This window comes from Camelus dromedarius, chromosome 15 (assembly GCF_036321535.1).
Source record: "Camelus dromedarius isolate mCamDro1 chromosome 15, mCamDro1.pat, whole genome shotgun sequence".
Classification (NCBI taxonomy): domain Eukaryota; kingdom Metazoa; phylum Chordata; class Mammalia; order Artiodactyla; family Camelidae; genus Camelus; species Camelus dromedarius.
Genome location: NC_087450.1, coordinates 20,553,032 through 20,580,032, shown reverse-complemented (window position 1 = coordinate 20,580,032; position 27,001 = coordinate 20,553,032).

The following is a 27,001-nucleotide window of genomic DNA, read 5'->3' as shown; positions in this document are numbered from 1 at the left end:
TGAGGCTGAAGATGGCCAAGCGGATTGTTCCCAGAGAGCCCAGTGGCGCCGTTGCCATCCGTTGGCCTCAGCCACAGCTGTGGTTTCCAAAGGAAATAACTCATGCAGCCGTTGGTCGCACCTGTCACTCACTGAAGCCAGGACTTGCATCAGAACACTAGGGCCCCACAGGGAAAGAACGGCAGCTACATCAAACTGATGGGCATCAATGCAGGTCACTTTGGGATTTGTGTGCCTGTTTCCCTAGATCTGAGATCAGCCCCACTAAGAGCCATTCTCCCTACTTCAGAAGGTCAGGAAGAACAGCACGAGACCTTGAACATTCTGGTTTTGTGGAGAAAGTCCACCCCAGTGCCCTGAACAGGCTGAGGTGTGGGCAGAACAGTAGGCATGGTTAAATTAGGTTAAGTTTCCTTTGATTAAAAAAGAAAAAAAATTGGAAGCTACTGGCAAAGAGAAGAATCTAAACAAGGCCAACAAATGGCTGTAAGAACTGGGGTCTCTTCCACAGTCCCAGAAGGACAAAAGGGTATGTTAACCTTCAGCCTGATGAAGCAACAGGATTTTGATAAGAACACAAGGGAAATTTTTAGGGTGATTCATGATGGTAGCAAATTCAGAGGAAACCGGAATGAATAGTGTCAATTTGATTCAGCTGAATGCAAAATTCTGTAAACATTAATGGAGCATCAGCTAAGCATTTATACCAAAATGTAGGGACTACATACAAGATTTATTGTACCTGCATCTTCTTATACTCTTACCTAGGAGCCAAGACATATGTGCTTGGCACCCTTAAATAACAAGAAAATCTGGCATGCAAGTTATGTACTAGAATGAGTGGTAAGTTCCATTAAAATAGGAGGATGAAGGTATGTGTGTGCTTAGATGGGCAGAAAACTCTTTGTAGGTGATATAAGATTTGGTCTGGGGCCCAGAAATGATTTTGTACAATCTAGCACTCAAATTTCTCCATAACCACAGCCTCCAAATTTACCCACTTAGGCATCTGGAAGAACCAATAATTGTGCTCCAATCCTGAATTATTTCTGTTCCATGACAGGTGGTTTCTAACACCACCTTCTTATGGATCTTTGAATGCTCTCAGGACTCAGCCTTCCCCTGTGGATACAGAAAATCTTTAGTCCTGAACCCTGTAAGCTGCATCAGCTGCTCTGCCATGTGATAGTTTTCTGGGGGTCAGAACTCAGAAGGAGAGGGGAAAGGCCCAGGTAACTGAGTTGCCAGGATGTCAATTCTTTTCAGTTGGGGAATTTTCCAAAACCAAAGTAAAACTACATTAAGAAAAAGGGGGGGGACTTCATTTTTTATCTTGAAACTGTAACTATTGAGATGGATTTGGCCACAGTGCCAATGCACAAATGTCTTGTCTACTTTTGCACTATACAAACTGTAGAGAAGACAAAGTAATTTTTAAACCTTTTAGAAAAACATGGCATGGGGGGGTGCCAGTAATCCAATATCTTCCTGTTGTTGAGTCAAAGGCCACTCTCCATCATCCTTGATGGAGATGAGAATGTATATTCCTTGCAGATGAAAATGTCCAATGACTTTAGAAACACTGGGTTAGGATGTCTTCTCTAATAATCTCTTCCTTATTCAATACATTTAAAAGGTACTTTCACTCTACTAGATTGCCTATATAAATTCAAAGAACCTAAAAAAAAGTCTCATGCATCTTATCCTAAAGTGTTTTCTTGAGACGATTGGAAGCTTCCTGAGGACAGCAGCACACCTCTGACTAAAAAATCCAAAGTGCTGGTTACTCCCATGGGGCACTGAGATTTCATTAGCCTCTCCTTAGCATCTGACAATCTTGTCCTTGGAAGGGTGTGGTGGTCTAATGCCGTGGTAGAATATCAGCTCCTCAAGGACAAACTCATCCTCAAGGTCATCTCCTTTTGTGTCCTCCAGCACAAGTGCAGTGCCTAGCGCACTGTAAGTTTTCCTTACATTTATGTTGAACTAAACAAGCCAAAGCAGTGTCAAGCATAAATCATCATACAGAACCAGAAGGCAAGAGTCAGGTTCTGAGAAAATGTTTAGGTCAGGAAACGGGCAACAGGCAAGACCAGATATGCTAGAGGTCTTTCTAACTTTGAGTTCTCTGTCTTCCCGTCAAGCCCTCCCTGATCAATAATCCAACCCTGGGATTCAGTCAAGATGAACTAAAATGTCAGCAAGCTAACAGGAATAGACTGTGATCTGCTTCCTATTTCCCTACAGCGTGGGACCACATTTGGCACTTTGTAGGAACTCAGCACCGTTTATTGAACAGAACCGAAAAATACTTTTTAAAAATTCACTTAAAATTTCCAGAGGCATAAAAGCCAAGGAAAATAACTTGGATTAAAGAGTAAGTGGACCTTTATGACTACATACTCTGTGGCCTTTTCTGGGATGTAAAAAGTCAGTGTGAAGAAGCCAAAGCCTTACACTGAAAAGCCCTCCACTAACCTCCGCGAAGCAAAGCCACCAAATCCCATGGGCAGGCCAGATGTGAGGACACCAGTGCAGAGCCAACTACAGTCCAACTTCTCATTCTCCACTTTCACTACTGTCTCAGGTCTGGACTTTCTTTCTGAAAGGTCCGATGCCAGAGAGGAGCTCTAATAGTGACTCCTTGGGGTCTCCCAAAGAGAAAGCAAGATCCACGGAGAGCCTATCCTCTAGGGTCCTTGTCCCAGGGGGTCTTTCCCTGGAGGCCCTCATCGTGCTTCAGAACACCCATGAATTCTCTGAAATTATTTTATGTGTATGTGCATCTTCCCAGAAAAAGCCATACTTTGCAAGGGTTTCTCAAAGAGATCCATGACCTTTGTAAAAGGTTAAAAATCAGTGATTAAGTAGCTTAGGTATTTGAAGTTTGGTCAAAATAATTTGCTGGGTAATAAGCTCAAAAATGTTCTGCATTAGAAAGGCAGCATGGGGTGGCAGAAAGATCATAGCGTTTACAGTCAGACCCTCTTGGTGTGGACTTCCAACTCCATCACTTACCAGTCTCCTGACCTGGGAAAGTTACTTAAAGTTACTTAAACTGAGCTCCCGTATAATGGGGACAATAATACTTGCCTTCTAAAAGCCACTAACACAGAGAAAGCAGTAAATAAATGCTAATTCCTGTTCTCTCTTCATTAGCAGCCTTCCTCCCTCCCTCCTTCCCTGCCTCCCTTCGTCTTTTCCCCTTCCCTCCCTCCCTTCCTCCCTCCCTCCCTTCCATCCTCTCTTCCTTTCTGGCAACAGCAAGCACCAACGCTTTGAACAAATGCCCCCCTTTTCAAAGAGTACAAATCTGTCATCTGACATAAATAACCAGTTGACATGCCATTGCATGGCCTGACCAACATTATCCTTTTACTGAAAAATAGGGAGCACACTAATGGGATTCTGCACCATAAACAATATTGAGCAGTGAAACCTTTCCTTCTCTCTGTTGCCTGTTGTTACTTTATATAAGCCAACCCCAATAACCTACAAATTACATGTAGGAGATTATAATCACTAGTGGCAAACGGCGGGATGTAGCCCAAGAAGATGGAAAGGATGAGAAGAGCTTATTACAATTTTTTAAAATTTGAGCACCAAAATCTCATGTTTTCACAAAGAAATATGCTATATAATCAATTCTAATAATATCACTTAACACATTCCAGAGCCATGGTCTATGTGTGCCTTCACAACCCACTTTTGCATAACAGAGTTGCTTGGAATACTTCTTAAAGATTTTGGGGGTTTTTTTGTGGGGGTGGGGGATTTGGCCTTATGGATGCTTCAAAGTTGCACTCCATGAGTCATGTAAGACTCCTCTGTCCCTTCCATCTGTGGAGAGAGGAGAACAGAACAGAACAGGGGATAGAGCCAGGGTAACCAAGGGTAGGGGCGAGGGGAGGAATGGTGAAATTTCATAGCTTGCCAAAGATTATAGAAGTCCAAAGGTTGATTTTTTGGCATTAGTTTTACCCAAGTGGAAAATTCCCAGTTTTCTCTACTTGGTCCTTTCTCTCAGAGGAAATGCACAGTTTTGTTGGACTCAAGCAAATGTATCTTCCTTTCCTACTTTTCATGTGCTGGATGCAATACTAATTTATATCCACATTTGTGCCGGAGATCTTACAAATCTGCTGTTGCTTCCTTCCCAAGCTGTAAGGTAGGGGTTTGGGGTGGGGGTGGGGGTGGGGTGTGGAGGAGTGGAGTGGAGTTGAGCAGCAGGGAGAGGAGAGAGGGAATGTATCTGGAAAAGTGAGGAGGGAGAAGAAGAAAGAAAAACTTCACCTGGTAAGCATTTTCCATACTTAATAATTTGATTTTGAAGGCTAGTCATATCAAAGAGCAAAATATTCAATATTGTTAATTCAGTTTTGCAAAATATATTCTTAATTTAAAAATGATTTTGCTCCGGGTGGTAGTGCAGTAATAAAGCAGTTATTGACCAGATCTTATTGATTGTAGAGTCTGCGGGCAAAGAGCACTGACCTTGCTCACACTCTTATTGCTTCCTCCCTCCCTGGCCTTCTTCATCTATGCTCGCTCAATAATATATTATTAATATATATTTTTAGCAAAAACTGTATGTTACAAGGTTAAGGGCTTCTTAGTGATTTTTTTTTTCAAGCTACTCTCTGCCTTTGGGGTGTTAAGGGAAGAATAAACTCAGTAACTGAGTGTCTGGATATAAATGGCTTTCCATGGAAATACCTCACCCACCAGTGGGAAGCACACTGTCACCATCCACTTTTTTCTATCACACAGGACAGAAAGATAAGACTCCCTAAGCCAAGGAGGTTGCAGCAGCTTGGGCAATGGTGTGCCTATGGAGAGGAACCCACACTGCAGCTATGAAGACCAAATTCAGGACATGTCTGTGTTCTTTCCAGGAAAGTAACTCTGAGCCCAAAGGAGAGAAATCTGTGGTCACATCAAAGCCCATGACAACACTGTCCAAATCCTCCCCCTCCTTCCAAGAGCTCTTTCATGGGGCTTTCCTCCAACACCTTCATGACCATCTTCCTTACATCATAACTGTGTATGATATGCAGTGATTGCTTACTTTCAGCATTTGTATATAAACTATCTTGTACATCTGTCTGGTTTTTTCCCAGATTGCTCTTATTTCCCTCATAAATGTATAAGTGTTTTGAAGGCAAACACCATGCCATATGCCCCTTCAGTATCCCTTCAAGGACCTGTCATGTGCCAGGTTCATAGTAAGCATGCAGTTAATAATTATCACATTGGAATGTAAATAACTGCACAGCTCTGTACTAAACTTCCTTGCAAAGAAAGCAAGGATACAAAGTATTATAGTGCAGTTTGCTTCTGCCCTCTGCACTGGGAGCCCCTGTAACCACGTGGTCTGCCTGTCTCCACATGTGTACCAGGTGAGGGAAGGAAAAGCAAGGTACTACTGAGTATGAGAACCACAACACATTTTTGCATCATGAGGCAAAATGTTCGGGCAGTTTGCTTTCATGTCATGTATGAAAAAAGAGGAAAGAACAATGATTATGCCTCCCAAACACTGAACTCAGAGAGGTGAGCAAATCCACAAGCTCATGAAGAGATTAGGACTGAAAGTGCATGGGCACAGTTGTCATCTACTGCTTATCACAGTCATCATCTGCTGCGATACAAAGAGATGTAGGTGGGGTGTGACCCCATTGTATCACACTGATGAAAGTGGTACTTCCTCAGATGGCAGAAGAGACAGAAAAAAAAAATCTGGAGTTCTCTGATTCCTCTCACACTGGCTATCCCCACATCTGGGCCTCTACTTCTACAAAGAAAAGTCCACCCAAGAAATCCAATATTCACAAAGGATAAAAAGATGCAATAGGATCTAGATCTCTTAGTTGCTGCTGGTTTCACTGCCTGCTGAGAAGGGACAAAGAAAAGGATACCAGTGATGCAGTGATGAGAGATCACGGCCTTATAGAAACAATCCAGGTTAGCAAGGAGGAATGCTGGGCTCTCCCTCCCAGCTGTGTGGTCACTGGCAAGATACTCACCCTATCAGCTGAGGTCCCAGCAGGTATCAGCTGTTCACTCAAAGAGTTTAATAGAAAAGAATGCATGCAGGTACTTTTTACAAAGATGTGGGGAGGGTAATGGGACCAACAAGGAACAGCAAAGAGGCTAGCACCAGCAGGAAGTCTTTAATGTCACTAGGTCTGAATGGGGCAAGATAGAGCAAAGAGGTAGCTGGAAAATGGCAGAAAGTGTAGGTACGGAAAGAAGGGGCCCACAGCAGTGTGGCCGTAGAGGAACACGGGCACTGCCAACACCACACAGGCAGTAATAAGCCCCAACCTCTGTCTCCTCGTGCCTTTTAATCTCACATCAGAGCCAGAACACAAGGAAGACTAGATGACGGGGTCCTCTGAGGTCAGCCCACCAGGGCAAAGAGCCAGGCAAAGCAGCATGGGGAATGATCTGGAAGAACAAATAGATGAATAGCCCCCATCCTTGGGCCTCATTTTCTCCTTTGACACACAGGCGTAATCATGCAACCCTACCTACCACACAGGGTCCTCTTAAGGATGGCACATAATCATAGCTGTGAATTCACTTTGTTAAGGTTTCCAACCCGCTGCAGATACTGCACTGGTGAGGGACCCCCCCCCCCCGCCCGCTCTCTGTGGAGTCCCCTCCCCATGCCCACACCCTGGCCAGGGGAGGCACCCTCACTCCCAAGCAGAGCCAGAATGATGTGAACAGAGCAGCACAGGGCTCTGCAGGTGGCAGGGAGAGGGGGGAGCTGCACACGCAAGGAAATAATAGAGACTGGATTGTTTATGCTTGTGGGAAAGGGCGCATGAATATGGATAAAACCCTGTGCACATTTTGCTAATTACCCAGCATCAGTGTTAAAGGAGAAAAGAGCCCACTGCAGATTTCTAAGCCAATTCCATCCCATCGAGCCTGCCCCCACCTATGTACACACACACAAACCACCACTGCCACCATCACCACACCACCATTTTCTCTCCCCTCCTGTGCATAACTGACAATACTCCCCTGAATATGAACCACATGGATGCGTTTGAGTTCAATCTGAATCGACAGAAGATTCCAATTCTGCATCCCATTAGAGAGCTCAAGGAAGAAAGTCTCATTCCATGATTCTGTTGGTAGGAGCTTCTTTTCTACAATATCCAGAGTTAAAGCAACCTTATAAGCTCCACAAAGACATGAGGTGAATCAAGGAGGGGAAGGCAGTGGAGAGACAGAGAATCACACTTAGGGGGAGGTTATTTCTATGAGAAGCCAACAATGAAGAAGGAAAAGAAGAAGAAAAAAAATCCCAGTCTTCTGTTCCCAGTCCCAGTTGAGGTCTTCTTCCTTTCTCTGCTTGCAATGGCCAAATTCACTGGCCAGATGTTTGGAGCTGTGTAGACCCAGCCCTGAGGAATTCCAGCCTTTGTTTCCTGGCAGCTCCTGGGCTTCTCTCAGCCCACCAGTCCAGGAAGATGACTGCCAAGTCTTCACTGAAAATCAGCAGGGATGGGGCAGTTGGAAAGAGCTTGCTCAGTATGGACCCTTGCAGGGAGGAGCTCAAACCAGCTGGCTTGGTCCCTGAAGTCCATCACCAAAGGCTGCCAGAGGACAAGCTCCTTTTATCTCAAGATCAACCAAGTTCAAGGGCCTTCAGTAAGCACCGTTCTGAGCTACATGCTTCAGGGTAGTAACAAAGACAGGGCCTTTTTACCTCATTCCTTACATTTGTTCTCCTCTGCAAGAAATGCAGCAGCAGATGCACCAGGAGGACACTGGTCTGCGAGTCTGGAGACCTAGATTCTCCCACTGGCTCCGTCCCATGTAGCTGTATGATTACGAGTAAGGCATTTAGCCTTTCTGAGACTCAGTCCTACAATTCTCTACATCTAAAAAATTTAAAGTTTGGCCTAATAAAACTCTCATAGTTCTCAACTTCAAAAGCTCTACGAATAACAATGCCAGTAGCTAATGGAGGGAGACTGAGCTTTTCCTAAATGCCAAGCACTATGTTGCATGCTTTAGCTTAATATTTCTCAAGAGCCTTATGAGATACATGTTATTATCTTCATTTAATAGACAAGAAAACGGAGACCCAGGGTAATTAGGTCATTTTCCTGAGTTGGTAAGTGAAAGAGTGGGAATTTGAACCCTGCGACAGCATACTGATGGCATAGCGTATCAATGAAAAGCATGGGTTGTTCATCGATGTGCCGTTCTACCTAGCCTCAAGACGTTTTAATCTAGTGTTTCTTCCACTGCACAAAAGAGGTTCTTGTTAGTGTCCTGAAGGAATTCTTCCACCTCCAGATGAGTCTCAGAAAAACCGAGAAGGGGCAATCATGAACCCCAAATTTCTAACCGATTTCTGATGGATGTTCCATCTTCAGTGGGCTGATATGGGCAAAATGGAACTTCTGAGTGAAAGCTGGTCTCCAATTCAGGCACACACATTCTACACAATAAATGCTCAGTAAATGTGGTATATACATTGTACATAGAAGATGCCTCATAAATGTTTAGCACAATGCCAAGCATACAGTAAGTACTAGATAATGTCCTAGCATTGAGATTACTGACAGCTGGCACATGGAAACATGGCAGAGACTATAAGCTGGGATGGATAGAAAAGTTATCTAAACAGCATCAAAAAATAAAATGAAATAACAAAATGAAGTCTACAAAGACATTATCAACATTGGTAGCTTCAACCCACAGGGTCCCTCCCCTATGCCGGCTCCACTACCGCCCCTATCAGAGCTACCCACCCAAAACCACAGTGCCTCCACGTGCCTGAGGGGAAAAGCATCTTCTAAAAGCAAAGTGTCCCTGGGCCCAGGCTTCCTGCCATATTTCTGCCTTGGACTTTGCATCTAACTTTTTAACAGGGGAAGCAGAAGTTGATTGGATTATCGGAATACAAATGGATTAATTTGGGGTGGATTAGATACATCACAAAACATAAGTTTGACTTGCATTAACATAAAAATGTCATAAAAATGTAGATGCCGAGGCAGAGCTTATTTGTGATGCTGCTAATGCATTGTTACTCCAGCAAAAGATGTACACAATATTTACGCTGTATCTGACCACATAAAACATGTCGTATACATATGCAATTTTTCATTATGTAGAGGGAAGAGCGCCAGAGGGCCCTTCAGAATTCCAATTCTTGAGCTTCTGATTTTCTCTTCTTTCTTAAATCTTTTTTTTCTTTATTTTCAAGAAACAAATAGAGTTTTAAACCGTCATTACTGTATTTTGAACAGTTAATATTTCATATCGTGACATCGTTACTCAGAGGTAACAGGTTTAGTTGATTACTATTTGTTTATAGAGCCGGAGAAACCTGCAATCACAGGGAACATAGAAGGATTGCAATTAGATCTATTGGCTGAGAGCTGCACCTCGCTGACCCGCGGTTAAGTGGTGAGGGCTATCAGAGAGAAAATGCCTACTGGCAGCTGGCACATCTGCACATAAGAATATGGGCAAAACTGACACGGCCACTAAAGGCTGCTGCTCTCCTCTTTACCCAGAAGCTGAAAACAGATCATGCTTTTTAATAGTGTATCAACACATTCCTTCTGAATTAGCATAATCATGTGAGTTCCGGGAGGAAGCGCGTACATCTTGCCTAAGCTGCTGTTAATTCTTCAAATTATCCAAATAAAAAGGGACTTCCCCTCCTCCCCAAAACCTGAGTCTATACTCAACTTCTAGTTTATTAAAAAAGGAAAGGACAGGAAGAGAGCAATAGAAGAAAAAGAGTTAATCTAAATGATTTTTACAAAACATTATGTCCCATGTGTGATAGCATGGACACACATCACCTGAGATGGGACGGGGGGGCGCAAGGGTGGAGAGGGGTGGATAGCATAAATACACAAACAGGAATCTATCAAAGTGAAAATGACGATGAATCAGTAAGAGCTCACTGTGTGCCTGGCATTGCATAAAGAATCTACAGAGTCTACCAGCTCTTCAAACCAACACTTCTATCCCCAGGCATCCAGCTCTTCCTTCTCCACCAATCATTTTATAGATCCCAAAACAGAGTTGAGCAACTCAAACTGGGGACTCTCTCTCAGGTACAATGACCACCAGAGAGCAAGCCAACAAATCTCCATGCTGCTTTGCGACAAGGAAGGATGACCAGGGTCCTGGTGGCCTCTACTCCTAACTAGAGGCAAACAGTTCCCAGGAATCACAGCTTCTCCTCCTGCATCAACCTCTGTGAGTCTGAGGCCACATCAGCATGTAGAGCAGCACCCTTCCGAGAATTAGAAAAAGGCACTCACTTTTAGCAGACTAATTAGAACAAGGCAGCTCAATTAGGGAAAAAAAACACCATAAGTAAAGTCAAGAGACAAATGAAGAATTGGGAGAAAATATTTAAAGAACATAAGAACTCTTTGTGTGTGTGAGTGAGAGAGAAAGAAGGAGAGAGACTGAATAAATTGTGATACATACACGCAATGAAGTACTATGCAACTATTACAAAATAAGCAAGCAAGAAAAGAAAGATCTATAAGAGCTGATATGGAGTGATTTTCAAAATATACTGTTAAGTGAAAGAACAAAATAGAAAAGAAAATGTTCTGTATGATATCTTTTATGTAAAAATCAGGGAGGGAAACAAAGCATACACAAAACTGCTTACTTCCCACACACACAGAGAAAACAATGAAATTGGTAACCTACCATTCCTTCCTAAAAGGAATTAGGGAGTTCCTTGGAGAAATGGAACATTATAGACAGGGCTGAGACAGAGAAGATACAAGATGAGCCTGGAATATGCTTTTACTCCAGGAAATAAGGAAGTCCTTTTAAAAAAAATGATGGTGGCATGTACAGAAAACACAGGAGCAGCTTGAAGGAGCTACCCATTGGCCAATGTCTGATAATTCAAGCACCAAAATAAGTAACAGATTATACATAACCCATTGTTTAAAAAAATGAATCCATAGTCCATATTGAGTATAAATAGGTGAATAAAGCAAATGAAGGAAAATAGAGGGCTCCTCCTTGCAATAGGGTGCTGACTGATAAATCTGGAGGGAGAAGTGGATTGGAAAATTGTCATACTTAACCATCAGTAAGAGCTACCAATGAATTTAAATCCTGAGGTCAAATTTGATGAGTTACAAGATATTTACATGCTTCAAGTGTGTCCCTAAGATTGTTTATTTGCTACAAGGGTAAAAACAGTAACTATGCCATGAAAAAAAAGACAATACCTTGATCAGATATTAAAATTAACTTCAACAATAAAGATCAAACATCACGTGTCTCCAGATTTGTTACTCTGAGTGGTATACAACATCCTCTATGTAGAATTCTGGCAAGACGCATAACATGAATCTACTCATGAGGAGATATCAGGTAACCCCAATGAGGAAAGTACCATAAAATAACTGTCCCTTACTCTTCAAAAATGTCAATGTAATGAAAAGACAAAGAAAGGTCAGAGTACTGTTCTCAATTAAAAGAGAGAAAAAGACACATGACAACAGGACACAATTCATGAGTCGGGACTGGATCCTGTACTTGAGGTAAAATTAATGAATGCCATAAAAGACATTATTGATATAATTGATAAAATTCAAATATGGACTGCAGATTAGATTAAAGCACTAGTTTATGTTCCTATTATTTGAGTAAATTTCCTATTATTTGATAACTGTATCCTGGTTACACACGAGAAAAACTTTGTTCCTGAGAAATATACATTGAAATATTAAGGCACAGAGTATGACACCTACTCAAATGATTCAGAAAGTACTACAATAGATGGATACACAACAAATGGGCCAAAATGTTAAAAATTGGTGAATCGGGATAAAAGGTAAATGATTGTTCTCTGTATTATTCTTGCAGCTTTTAAGTTTGAAATTATTTCAAATTATTTCAAAATAAGATGTTTTAAAAATAAAACATGAATGTGAGGAAAAAGAAAAGAGCGCCCTCTATAGCCCCATGCCAGCATCAGCGCTGCTAAATTTCAGTACCACACACCCCTTCAGCCAGGAGCCCTCTCCCAGAGCAAACTTTGCACAACCATACACTGCAGCCCTGGTGAGGGACACTTCCATTGTTCCAAGAAACCCCTCAATTGGGCTTCTTTGAAATTTTCTGTCCTTTGCAGTGGAATGATTCCTGAGCAGCTAGTCCTCAACCTACCAGAGGGAAGGAGCAGCACCCTACAGTCAGATTCCCACCTATTCCTGCAAGGCCTCGAGCTCATATTTGTGCATTTCTCCTCTACTCTGGGAACTTTTGACGGCTGCAACCACATCTTGCTGATCCTTATATCCCAAGTGATTGACACACAGAAGATGCTTGATAAACACTTCAGTACTGAGTGGAGCTGGAATATGTTGACTGCGGGGATTTATACTACTGTTGGTGTTAACGCGTCAAGGGACACATTCTCACAGAAGCCTTCTTGACGGTGCCCACGCCAACATGTGCACCCAGACATGTGCCAGGAAAATGCTGGAGTGACAAACACCAGCATTACGTCTCTACGGGATGGCTTAGACACTACTTTGGTGGATTTGCTGCATTTTAAACTAAGCTTGGGGGTGGAGTAGAGGTAGAGAAGAACTTTAGGCCCACTGTAACTATTTCCTCTAAACCTGAGTAGCAAGCATATCAACAAAATGCTTCAAGCTCTCTAGGAGTTAGAGAAGAGAAGCAGGTTAGTATTTTTGCAGATGCCTCCACCCAAAGAGTTGCTGCCCTATAATGACAAGAGGGTAGAAGCTCCAGTTCCCATGAACTATCAGAAATTCCTGAACTCCAGTTCCAAGCATTAAGAATATGTGAGTCTTTCAGATTCTCACTCTGACTGGGTCTGACCAGTGTAGGTAAAAGCCTGGACTTGAAAACCACCAAACCTACACTTTATTTGCCTTTTAGGAGTCTGGCCTCACAAAGAGAGTAGAGAAAATCCAGTAAAAGACACAGCAATAAGTTTCTCCATCTAACTCTGTCCTTTCCTTGGGATTCCTAGTCCTGAGCTTTGCAGGAGTTAACAAAAATAATGAGCAGCTGGATATAAAAAAATATTTCTTAGAAAAGAATCTGGAATTGACAAGACCAGAAATAACATTAGTCTACTCTGTTTCAACAAGAATATGTCACTACAAATTTGACTGGACCAAAGGCATCTAATTCTACTGCCTAACCAGAGATAACAAATAAACAAGTCTTGAGTCAAAATTCTCTTGGTTGAAGCCAAAATGCTTTTCCTATCACTATTTTAATCATTTTGAGGTTACACAGGAGTTACTACTTTTGCAAGTAGATAAAGAAACTTCCTAAGACAGTTTTGTAATCTATCTGCATGATAAGTGGATGTTTTCCAAAGCCTAGAACCCAGGAATTGAATCCAAATGAGAAGGACATTACAGTGGTCTTGAGAAGTTGAGTTATTCAGAGAGCTCTGTCAAAACACCTCGTTCCTACTGGGATAGTTTAAGGGGAAATTCTTAATTGGATGGAGGAAAAGATATGTCCATAGAGCCTTTAATAGAGCTAAAACCTCCTTGGAATACCTCTGCCACCAACTCTGGCTTGTCACCTGAGGGGGAGGAAAGCCTCAACAGAATAAAGGAATGAATAGACCCTAACAGTGATTTTGATGAAAAACTAATTAGGAATATAACAAGGAGATTATTAATTCCTGCCAGAATCAAAATTACAGACCTTATCATGTTGGAAACATGAGCATTAGAAAAGAACAACTCTCAGACCACGCTTTGAAACCTGCCACCTGGAAGGGAGTGAGTGATGAATCTGAATGCCCGGAAGGGGATCGGAGAGGTGGGCAAACGAAGATTTAACGCTAAGGAGAAGCTAATGCCCAGACTTTGGAGAGGTTGAGGGAGTGAGAGGTCATCAGGCTGTTTAGGTCATCAGAGTGGGTGATAAAGGGTAGAACCAGAGCTGGCACGAGGCCACTGCCGACTCCAGGCAGAAGACTGAGAAGAAGCAAAACGAGGGAGTGGGGAGGGACAAATTAGGAGTACAGGATTAACAGATATAAACAGATATGCTATACATAAAATAGAGAAGCAACAAGGATTTACTGTGTAGCACATGGAATTATACCCAATATCTTATAATAACCTATAATGGAATATAATCGGCAAAAAAAATCAGTATGCTGTACACCTGAAACTAACACAATATTGTAAATCATCTATAGTTCAACTTAAAAAAAAAAAAAGAAATGAAACTCATGTAAAAGGACAGAGGAACGCCAACAGTGAAAGGAGAAGGAACTGCACTCCTCCTCAGGGTATCAGAAAAAGTACACTTTTAATTCTGTCTTAATGTTTTCCCAGAGTTAAACAGAATAGGTTTTGGGGTTTTTTTCTCTATTCTTTTCTCTTCCTTTTAACTATAAGGAAATTTTGCAGTTATAAGCCATATGAGACCTGAAATAAATTTTATGGACTTTATTTCTAAGATGACAAAAATTTGGGCTGATTTAATTTAGTCCTTAGCCCCAGGACGCGAATTCCCATTTTGCAGATGGGCAGGACACGTTTTAAGACAAAACAGAACCACATTGTCAGCCACAGAAAGCCAGCCCCCTTTAAAGTTGGACTGGACGCTGAGGAATCTTACATCAGTGTTGGGTTCGGACCTCCACACAGCAGCAGCCCCGTCCCTCTACCCTGTCCTTACACGCCTCAGAAATTGTAACTCTACTTTTTAAGATCATTTGTAGTCTCCTCTCCTCCCTTGTCCCCCATCAAGAGCTGGACGATGTTATAATTTTCTGTTACTAAAATTTTTATTTTTCTAAAGTGGTCATAAATGCTGGCTTGATGACAATCCAGAAATACTCCATATACTAAACACAAAAACTCACTATGAAAATTGCTTGGTTTATTTTTGTTTATGTTATTGAGTTCTTGCAAATGACACAGCTGAATGTTTATCCTACCATAAGGAAATGCATTTTGGTATTTGTATTTTTGTTTTTTGTTTCTTGCAGATTTTTTTTTTTCAGTTTTGCTTTAAAAGATAAGGGCAATAAAGAGGGAACTTAAACATGTGCACACCCATATCACACACACACACACATACACACACATACATTAAAAAAACCCTCTAAATTTGGGAAAAGCTAAACCTCCCAAATTTTATTTCCTTCTCTTCTATCAAGATTAAAATACCCTGAAATCAGCAATATTAAAACACAAATTGAGATGGACTAGACTTTCACCATTTTTTTTCTATACTGCACTCGTACCTTTTCCTAGGATGGCTGTAGGAGACCCCTAAGCCTTCACCCCACCCTCATGTCAGAGTTCTTGGAAACGGCTGCCAGGGCAGGCTGGACCAGAATGGATGAAGACAAAGAGGCTCAGCGAGGAGCAAAACAAAGGGACCACAAGAGAAGGGCAGCTCTTGTTAATAACATTAAGTTATATAAGACTCCCAAAATTATAGTGGCGATAGGCAATTTAACCAGATTTCATGGAGACTGCTGTGAAATGGCAATTAAGTCTAGACGAATGAGTAAAGCAAATAATGGAGAAATAGGATATGAGACATATGCATGTAAGATCCCTTATTTTTCAATCAGATATAATAAATGAGAGCTTTGGGAGTTGGACTAATAATTTGAATTACACACTTCTCAACCACTGTTGGAAGGCCTGTCTGCCCTAGACCTCAACTGAACCATTGTTGGAGCCTCACTTCATCTTCTCCTTGATGAGAAAGAGAAAAGAGAGAGTGCCCACATCATCATTTTATTCTCCTCCCTTTACAACTCTGCAGGGTAAACAGGTGCTCCATCAGGTTGTGTTTATTTTTAAAGATGTCCATTAGTCTCTAGCCCTCCAAAGCACACAACACTGAGTGCTATAAAGAGATGGCTGCTGCGCTTCCAAAAGTTGACAAAACTCATGGAAAATAAATCCCAGCTGGATGTTTCTTTCTGGGGAGCAACATGCAATCACAGCATGGAGGTCCCTTCTGAACATTTTCTGAGTAATAAAAATGTGTTATATCATGAAAACAAACATACTTGGAAAGAAAAAAAAGTCTTACTGACCATAGATCTCAAAGAAAAAGCATCAGCAACTGACAGCCCCACGCACCCCGTGAACAATTTCTATTTTTGTGATTCCTGAGATTTTGATCACACGCCATTTTGGTAACGTAAGTCTAATGAGGCCATAACTACTGAACAGCATCATGGGGATTACAAAGAGCATGGGCTTTAGGCAAAATCAGGTTGAAATCCTGGCTCCTCCTTTCCCTGGTGGGCTTCACCTCTCCCAAGTTTCTACCTCTGAAGTAGAGATAGTAGCATTGACATCAAAGAGTTGTTGTAAGGATTAAATGAAATCATGTATTCAGTAGGCAGTTAATAAACATCTTCCCCTTACATTGGGTGAACAGAGCTGGTCTCTGAGAGGCTCTCATGCTTCCACAGACAACACTGATGCAAACACTCAAGTCAGCACTAGCTAACTAAGAAAAGGCACCAGGGACCTTTCCACAAAATAGAAACTGACACACAAATTATGAAATTAAGACCCAGACACTGACTCTTTTCCAATCATGGGACTGGTGCCAGCTCCCTCAAATGAAACTGGTGCTCAGTGTTTGGTGCTGGGGCAGGACATGGAACGTTGCATAGTTGGTTGGTTTGTTTCTCCTTAAATTTTTTTTAATAATGCTACATTATATTAAAAAATAAAAGCAGGATAATCTATGTTTAAAATAGTTAACTTAAACAATATGCTAAAACAGCACCATAACGTTCTCCTATACAGCAACCTGGTAGCTAATCCAAAAGCAGATTACCTTTGTGACAAGTTTAGAGCAGGCCCCTGTGGTTTCCGAATGTGTTCAGTGGAGCCAGATGGTTCTGTAAGGTCAAGGGCATGACCTTGAGATCACCAGATGGGTTGGCTGATGGTAACCAGCTGTGTCCTTGGTAATGTATTTAACCAATCCTGGCCTATGTTTCCTCATCTGTAAGTGAGGAAGGTGGTCTACCATCTCGAAGGTCCCACACAGCCCAAATATCATCTAGCCACACTTTTTTTAAAAAACAAACTCAATTTTAACCTCTTCTTTCAGTAACACACGTTTGAATTGATAAATGAATCCAGAAAACAATAATGCTCCTAAACTTCCAAAGCACTGGAATCGTAAGGTAAACTATTTTCTCCTGGTTGACTAAAGAGTTAACAAATTGACACAACATTGTAAAATGACTGTAACTCAACAACAACAAAAAAAAAAGTTGAAAAAAAAAAAGAGTTAAAAATAAACTGCTAATGTGTTCCAGACACTGGACTAAGTGCTTTATCCATAGCCCTTCTCTTAATGTGAGCATCTGAAGGAAGAGACGTAGGAAACTAACACATGATGAGGTCTACAGATGCTACAGAGGTGGGTGCATTTTATTTATATATATATATGTATTACCTAGGGAGGTATCACCATCCAGTGCTTACAAATGCCTACAATGCCAAGAATGAAACACAGTCACAATTCAAATACAGGTCTGACAGCCTCCAAAGCCCACAGTCAGGACTGCCTGCGCTGAGTCAGAATAGGTGCAGAAACCATGCAACATGCAGCAGAAACTTACCCTCTCCAGCTGGGCCTTAACATTTGCACAATAAAATCCCACAGGTTAAGCCCCAAAGTTCTCTAAGAACATTACAGCTCCAAAACGCAATGATTCTCTGGTCAACTCAACAAACACAAGAAGTAAATGTATTAAGAATCTGGAAAGCAATGTTCATCTCTATGTCTAACTGGACTTCATTGTTTTCTAAATCCTGTCCATCCCCTAGTTCTTCCCTTTTGCTTACCTTTTGCTCCAAAATAACAGATAACCTACAAGGATTCAGATACTGCAGAACAATTCAAATTAGTGGAATATACATTGCATGGTAATATAGTTCACCATAAAAAGGCGGGACAGTCAGTCTATGAGAGCTTCAAACCCAAGTGACTTCTTATTTCTCATACAGCTAATCAACTGGGGCTCAAGGGACAGCTATTTGTTGATCTTTGAGTGTAAGGTGGTGTCCTCTCTGGCCCTTTCAATTCAGATATCAACCAAAAGACCTGAGAAGTTATTGTATTTCTGGGACTTTCCTTTGTTTTTTTTTTTTTTGTTTGTTTGTTTGTTTGGTTTTTTTTAAATGCAAGAAGATATTCAGCGGAATAAAAGAGAAGCATCGACGTTTCCATTGGTAATCTGGTCCGTGTGTTCCCTGCTACTGAGCATTTTCAGAAGGCCTGACTGTCTGGGTTAATTGTTTAATGCTTTTAGTTAGAATTAAACTTTGCACCTGCTCTGACAGTGATAAATTAAATGTGCTCCTTTTCCAATACTGTTGCCCTCTTTAAGTAGAGACCAAGAAGTGTATCTCCCTTCTTCCCCGGCATTTGAGGAATCTCTGCTACACTGGAGTGTAAACCAGCATAATTTGTCACCAGAGCTAGCGCCAATTAAATTGATTACGTTGGACTGAACTCTGGGACCCCTAATGCAAGCACTAAGGGAAAAATGGGCTCTTTTCTGCCCATTCCCCCCATGTGGCACTTAGGCATAGCTCAACAGTGGAAGGCTTTCAAGGTTCAAAAGGGTTTTATTTTCAAAAGAAATGGGCATTGATCAGCTGCATTTAAAGGCAAAGATAATTCCAGAGCTTGAAGGCTGGATTTGTGTTTAAGGTCTAAATCTCTTTCTTTAACCTTGGGGGGCCAGTATAACATAAAAGCAACAAAGAGATTAAGATTACAAAGGGTTTGCAAGTGTAAATGATGCGGTGGTATTCTCCAAACATAACACAGTCCTCGTTCACAAGCCCAGGCACAGGCCAGCATTTGATCTGTTGGTTTTACACCTGTAAAAACAACTTGTGTTTATTTGTCACTCAGCAAACCGTTTCGGGCAAGAGGGGATAGAAAAAAAAAAAAAAAAAAAAAAAAGGAGAGTAGAGGAGGAGTGAACTTGTTCATACTGCAGAGTTCAAACGGGCCTTCCCCAAACCAACTGAAAAGTAAACATGCTAAAGGTCAGCATGGCAGAGACAATCAGAAAATCCCCCTCTTTGTCGGTGTAGCACACACCACACAGGAATACGAGGAGCTGGACGCTCTGTTCCAGCCCTTGGTCATTTCCCTCATTATCCCAGCCTCTGATGCTTGGGTTTGTTACGTCACGTCCCACCAAGGGAGGCTGTAAATAAGCTCTAAGCTAATACCAGCCCCTTCTTGCTCCTTTATTTATGAGCTACCAATTATGTGTTCCTCCATCTTGCCTTTTAGCTCAATTTCCCACATCAGTCCCATAGAATAGAGACTTAGAATTTGAAAAAGATCAAATCATAAATTAGGCCTACAAAGTTAAGAGACTCAGACTCCAAATCAGTTGATTCTCTCACTGCACAAGGTGAGACCAGTGGTAAGTGAGCCCATTCCCTCAAGTTCAGATCCTTTTCTCATCTGTTCTCTTTCTCCCTCAGCAACATACACCTTCTCACATTAGCTCTGTCCCCTGGTTCTTCCTGCCACAAACTGAAGCCTTTCCAGGGATGTCAAGTCACATTGCTAAAACAGGTGGTAACAACGGAGTCTTCCTACTTCAGAGAAAGGCGGGGAAACTGAGGTTTATTGACGCTTTCAAGGCCTGATAAAACACCTGGGCACGCTGAGACGGTCAGTAACTTGGTATGAACTTAGGTGGCTAAGAATTCAGTGCTCCTTTAAAACAAGCAAGCAAACAAGAGTTCGCCATTCCTTAGGAGAGAGACTGTACACCAGTCAGAAGAAAGTGGAAAGGGGTGATTCAGGTGGCAGCTCCCTGTCTCCCTGACTCCCTGAGCAATTCAGCTATGGCCCCAAATTTGCATACTCTACCCAGAAAACAGAAGCCACATCCCTCTGACCTGAAGAAATGCTGACCCTAATTACAGCTGCTTGATTACCCTTCCCAAAATACTGCTTTCAACAAATCACTTTCCTATTCAAGGACCACAAAAGGTATCCCACGTCCTACCACATTCAAGCCAAATTGCCCATCAATTTTACTGGTCTCAGTCTCAGACTCAAACCCTTCTATAATCTGGTCCTACTACCTAGCAAACCAGATTTCCCAAAACTGCTCACTACAATTCCTATAACTTTTTACTGTACTACAAACAAAAACACTCATTCTTCCTGCCAGCCAGCCTACCATGCCTTTATTTGCCCTTCTTACCTACAACAGCATTTAATCCTCTTATTTTATCCATCCATCAACTGTGTACCAGATGCTAAAGGCATCACTCTTATCTCCACCAGGAAAACCTGAGAAACTGACGTGAACCTCTTGTCTTCCTCCTCTAAACCATCAACTTCATAGTCTGAGTTTAATTTAGCTCACACTGGATAACTTCTCTAGTTTGCTGCTCCACATATCTTGTTTTCTGAGATGGTTCTTTGTGCAGTCCAGAAAAGGGTTTTTAAACCTATGAGGGCAGGATGATGTGAAATCAACTTATGAGGTTGCAACCAGAATTTTTTAATTAAAAAAGTTGGATGGAAAAGGAAGGGAAAGGGAAGATCAATGTGTTGTAGACAGCAAGGGCATTTGGTTTTATGAAAATTCTGCTTTTGATACGTACTTGTGTGCATATGTATGAACTGGAACTTAAGTGTGTAGTATTGTAAAATGATGTAAAATATATTGGTAACTGTGAATTAAAAGACAGGTTTTAAAGCTCTAGAAGGCACTGAAAAAAGCATAATGTACATAGCTGAAGTTCATGCAAAAATGAGAAGCATGCCAAAGGGTTCTCAGGAAATCAGACAATCAATAGTCCTAAAACAAATGGAGTGAAGTACTTTGCAATCATGGAAGCAGGCTGTGCATCCTCATAGGGGACTGATAAGGGCAGTGTTAAGAAGTAGTATTTATACATGATTTTTCCTCTGCAAAAGGTTTCACATCCTTTATGTCACCAGCATTCCATAAGGAGAGCTAAGCCGATTTTTTTCAGGATTCCCGTTTTTAAAAATATGGGGCTGGAGAAGTTAGGTGGCTTATCCACGACTATACAGCAAGTCAGTGTTAGAAAATAAATTCAAATCTTCTGATACAAATGCCAAGATCTTTTCTCTATCTTCTTAGAAAATGACAGACTGGTTCATCAGAATCCTTCCCATCGTTAAGGCTCTAAAGGAAATTCTGCCTCCTCCAGAAAGGCCTCCCTAATGGTCCCTGTGACCTCGCCCACAACTTCCAGCACTTCTGACACAGTTCTTAGTTGCTCCAGGTGGGTGATGTTTTCCCCATCACTAGCTCTTCAGAGTTGGGGATCATGACATATTCCTCTTGCTAACTTCTCATTATTTGTTTAATTGATGGACTGCCTCGGCCCCCCATAACAGGCTAGGTATTAAGGAGAAGAGAATAAACTCAGTATGGGACCAGGAATAGTCCAAGCAATCGGCAAAGCTGGAGTATCCCAGTACCATGGGGCTCCGTCCTTTTATTTCAAGCCATCAGGCATTAAATGGGCACCTACACCAGGCAAGCACAGCAGAGAGTGCTATGGAATTTACAGTTTAGGGGTGCAGACAGGCAGGCAGGCAATTAACTGAAACGCATGGCAGAAAGGAGTAAGGGCTAACTCGAGGTCTGAAATGCAGGCTATAGAGACAGGAACAAATGGGAAAGGCAGGATGAGAGAGGGCTTCACTGTGAAAGCAGCATCTGAGCTCAGGCTTGAAAGTCGACAAGATGTCACCAGCACAGGCTTTCGAGACTTGTCATTAGCTCCATTTGTAAGACTCATTTCAGATTCCCTGGAGCAGGAGGATCAAGAGCAACAGTGATTAAAGCAGGGGGTCACACACAGTCCAGAAGGACGTGCCCTTCTCGCCTTCAAGACTCCTGCCAATGTCCAGGCTGCAGAGGAAGCCAATCAGCTAAAGGTCAAAGATCTATCCCCGAGGCTGGCTGCCCAGGTCATCCTGCTGGTCAGCTCCAAGTTGCAACAGAGGAAGCCTCAGCCTGGGCTCCAGGGAGCCTGTAAAACCAATTGTAATCACACTGCTCTTTTCCATAGTGTAGACTATATCAACCAGCAGCCCTAATCTGCGACTGTCTGGAATAGGAATGAGCAGATTAGCCTTTCAGCCCCTCCCAGATCAGGTCGAAGTTGTGCAGGGCTGGTGCTCAGAGCCAGGTCCGAGCCGCCCTAGAGGAAAAAGGCTTGTGCTCTTACATCGTTGGGATGGCAGGAGGGAGGCCTCTCCTCCTCCTGCCCTTGAATTTGGCAGTTTTTCTGGTTGCAAGACAAAATATTTGCACATTTCTCAAGTGGCTCAGGAAACCCCTGAGAGGCAGGGAGAAGAATCCATCAACTGATTTGTAGGCCACTTGGACCTGCCACCTGGGCCCACAGGTTCACCTGTGAGCATAGGCGAAGGGGTATCCGAATCCTTTCTCTGAGGAAGGCCACCATTAGCCCTGACAGCAAATATTGTCTCTGGGAAGTGTCTGCAGGAGTCAAGGCCATGGTGACAGAAACCTCAGCCTCCCCGAAAGGTCCCAGATCAGTTTTTTGAAGGTGAAGCCGATTCAACTAAGGATTATTCTGCGCAAATTTGCCAAGTGCCAGCTGAGGGGATTTCCACGCCTCACTTCCAACACAGCAGGAGAACCCTGAGTGGCAGGACGGGGTCCTGTCTGCCTTTCATATTCAGGAAGCCTGGGCTGAGTTTCTGTGGGCCCTTCAGTCAATACCACCGACTCACTCTGGGCTCTTTATGGCCGAGGATTTAAGATTTCCAAGGTGCTGCCGAGTGCATACAGCTCCTTCCCCAGGGAGAGCAGACAGATTATACCCATATGAGAGACCAGAAGACTGAGAACAGGGAGAAACCAAAAGATCTGGCCCAGAACCTTTCCTATCCTTTAATCAGAGCTCCTGTTCCCGGGAGCCAGTTTGACAAGCCACATTTAGATCCGTATTTGTACTGTAGGATAGCATGCATTCCCAAGAGGCTTTTGGGGAGGACTGTGTATAAATCTTCCTAATGCAGACTTCTTTTTTAAAAATAACATCTTTTGTTTCTCCCTGATATAAAAGGAATAAATCATCATTGGAAAAAAAAAATGGAAATACAGAAAAGAAGAAAATAAAGATCACTCCATAATCCAATATCCAGATAGAACAATTGTTAACACTTTGGTACCCTTTCTTTGTATGCATGAATTTGTGTTTTCCACACCAAGGATATACTCCCATATACCTAAGTCGTCAGCTGTTTCACACACAGCATCCCACTGTGCTTCCCTACATTGATGGCTATTATTCCACAGCATCATTTTAAGTAACTGCAAGATAATGCATTATAGGCATGTGCCGTAATTTACTTTACCAATCTCCTTTTTGGACAGTTGAGTTGCTTCCAAATATTCTCAGATATAACTAAGACTGTGGTGGAAATGCCAGCTGTATGAAGAAAGAAATGGGCGATACGGTAAAACTCCCAGGGAGACTTCACCCCTATTTTTAATTCATTCTTTTCTTCTTTTTTGTGTGTGTGGACATGGTGACCAGGTGAGATTTGGTATCTCCATCCCTAGGTCCTTTTATGAACAGGATATATGACCAGCACATCATGATGACACAGATGGCATTAGAAAGGGGAAAGAGTACTAGACTAAGAGCTGAGAGACCGGATTCCATGACCAGCTCATAATTTCACTGTGTGAACTTGAGCGAGTCACCTGCCTCTCTCAGCAACACTTTCCTCATCCATTAAATAAGGGTATTGAACTAGATGACTCTAATACTCCTTCCCAGCCCTAACACTGTGGTCCCACAATACTACTAGGGAGGTGACACTCAAACCCAAAACAGTGAACCGTATAGGACCATCTAATTCCACAGGCAGACTGTGTAAGTCAGAAGCATGGTTCACTGTGTTGGGAAGCAACCATGTGTCTCTAACAGATATGGCCTGAGCCACAGGCAAATTGTTCCCACAACAACTTGTGGCTTGAAAATAATTTATTTTGTTTTAATAATTGAGAAGAGGTTCGAAATCTCCCCCATGATAAGGTCACTGTCACTTCCAGTCCGACATGCTCTTGAGAGTGAGAGAGAAGTTAGGGGATTTGGAGTTCATGTGCCTAGAAAATCACAGAACTTCATGTCTATATTATCGAGGGGACCCCTTAGGACTGAGCCCTGTGGTTTCCAAAGGGCCATAAAAGGACAGTGCTGCTTCTCCCGGGCCCCTTCTCACTCATTCCCCTGGGGAAAGCAGGCTAATTGCAACCATTTGAGAGACGAGGAGCCTGAAATTAAAACGCTCCTTCTCCACTGTGCTGTACACCAGAAACTGATGCATAGTAACTGACTATACTTCAACAAAAACTAATTAATTAATTAATTAAAAATTTTTTTAAAAATTTAAATGAAATACTTTTAATCATGTGGATAGCTCTCATTAAAATTTTGGGTGAGAGCAAAAATGCTTTGAACCATTATAAATACAATACAATCCAAAAAAAAAAAAAAATGTTCCTTCTCAAGACAGTGGAGGAGCCTCTCTGATGCCTTTCTGATGCCTAGGCCTGCCCGCATCAGTCTGACAGCAGCTATTTACTGATCTGGGTGTGCCTGTGACAATGCCCCACACACCATGGAGTGCGCAGCCTCAAGATCCACTGGGCAACTTGACCCCTCCTCCCCTGCCAAGATGGAGGGCTTCTCAACAGAGCTGGGGTGTTGACTGGACCCAGAGAAAGCAGGATGTGAATGGGCAGAGGAGGAGACGAGAAAGGAAATCCTCTACAGGGTGGGCCAAGGCCTGGAGGGTCCGTGCACCTTCCTCACAGGCCCTCACCCGGGTCTCAGGAGCTGTTCCTGGATTTGCCCTGACTTCCTGAGGTGGCCAGAGCCAGAGTAGCCACCTGACTCACATCGAAACTTGTCTCTGCTCCTGGCACCCACGTTCACTCAAGTGAGCAAAAGCACACCCTGCATTGAACAGGGGAGGGGGGTCATCATCATACACTCTCCAGGAGGCTGGTGTGTGCGTGAGGGGCTGGCTCTATGCTGTCTCTGAAATATGCAGGGTATGCCAAGGTGGACACAGCTCATCTTAATTCCTGCATCAGTAAACTATTCCTGAAGGGCTCAACCTCTGGTGAATCATCCCTCCCAAGCCAGCAAGCATAAACCATACTTTATCCCTAGCTGAGCATACAGTACAGGGCAAGCCAGAGAGAGCTGGCAGTAACAGCCAAGAAAGAAAAAAGCCTCCAGTGTGGGATGACATAGACTGATTCACACACTACAAAATTACCACCAGGGCCATGTTCCCAAAGGGAGCTCAGCTTAGGAGGGAGGAAAATTCAGTCAGTCCCAGAGCAGCCATAAACATATGTATATATAGAGATATATATAAAGATACATATATAGATAGATATGGATATAAATACATGTATATAAATAGATGTAGATATCTGGGGGGGGGGTGTAGTGGGGAGGGGGCAACAGCAAGATTTTCTTGCCCAGGCACTGCCCCCATTCAAAGCCCAGCTCTCGAAGAGAGGTCCACAAAACCTGAGATTCTGTGAGGCCACAATCTCACTACCTCAAACTACCAAGAAGCTTCCTCCTGGAGGAAGTCTCTACCTCATCAGAGGCACAATTTTCCCAAATCTCAAGAGATCGGAAGCTGGGTGGTCTCAGGAAGTTTCTTGATCATTTTGGAAGGACCTGGATATTTGAGAAAGAATAACTCATGGTTGGTCAGCCAAGAATTAGAAGGACCCTGACACAACTATGTCATCAAGGAAAGGATGGTCCCAATTTCCCATACCACTGACCCACTCATGAAGAGACCACATGGAAAGGAGCGCAGAAGACTGGGCTCTTGGTGAAATTCTACCAGGAACTCACTGTGGGACTGTGGGCCACCCCAAGGCTCACCTGGTTCAGCCCTCTTGCTGTCCAGTCTGGGGATTATAACACCTGCCAAGCCCACTTATCCATGTTCTGATGATGCTGCATATGAACACCTCCCATTCAGCCAGCACTGAGGGCCCCTCCATGTGATGTTCCTCGGGGAACAGACATGGGTACGGTAGGGTCCCTGTGTGACAATTCAGTACAGATAACATACAGTTGTCGACATACACAGAACACAGGTGTACTGGGAGGGCGATCAAGACTCTGTGAGAGCAAGACCTGGCCCACGGTGGAGGCAGCCCTGCAGGGCTTTTCACCTACGGGGTGAAGTGCCTGCAGCAGCACAGAGTATCTGTGAAAACACTCTGGAGACTACAAGTCCCTTCTCCCGACAGTGTCACCCAGTCCTGCAGCACTTTAGTCTCCAAGGGCTTTAGTACATGTTTCTCATGTTGGCCTTCAAAATGCTTTGCAAAAAATGACTCCCATGTCACAGATGAAGAGACTGAACTGGTCAGAACCTCAGCACTCATCGAGCACCAACTACACGGCAGGCAGAATAGCGTCATGGTCAGCAGCTTCCTCTCTGGTCGCACTGCCTGGCTCCTCACTTACCATGTGACTGAGGCAATTTATTTACCTCTCAAGGCCTCAGTTTTTGCACCTGCAAAATGAGTATAACAACTGTGCTGACCCACAGAGTTACTCTGACAATTAAATGACAATACAGGGAGATCATACAAGAAATTAAGTCAGAACTTTCAGTGTTCAGCCTGGTTTCCAGCATAGTGGACAACTGCTCAATCAACTCTGGGGATAATCAGGGCACTAAACTGAAGTATACAACTGGCTAGTTGCGTGATCTTGTGACTTGGGTCTTCCTGAACTTCAGTTTCCCTGTTTGTAGAACAACTTGGTTGGATTCGGTCAGCAATAAATTCCCTTTCAACTCTAACATTCTACGGTTCTAAGCACATCAAGGCCTGTGATACAGCATCTCAAAAATCACCCTT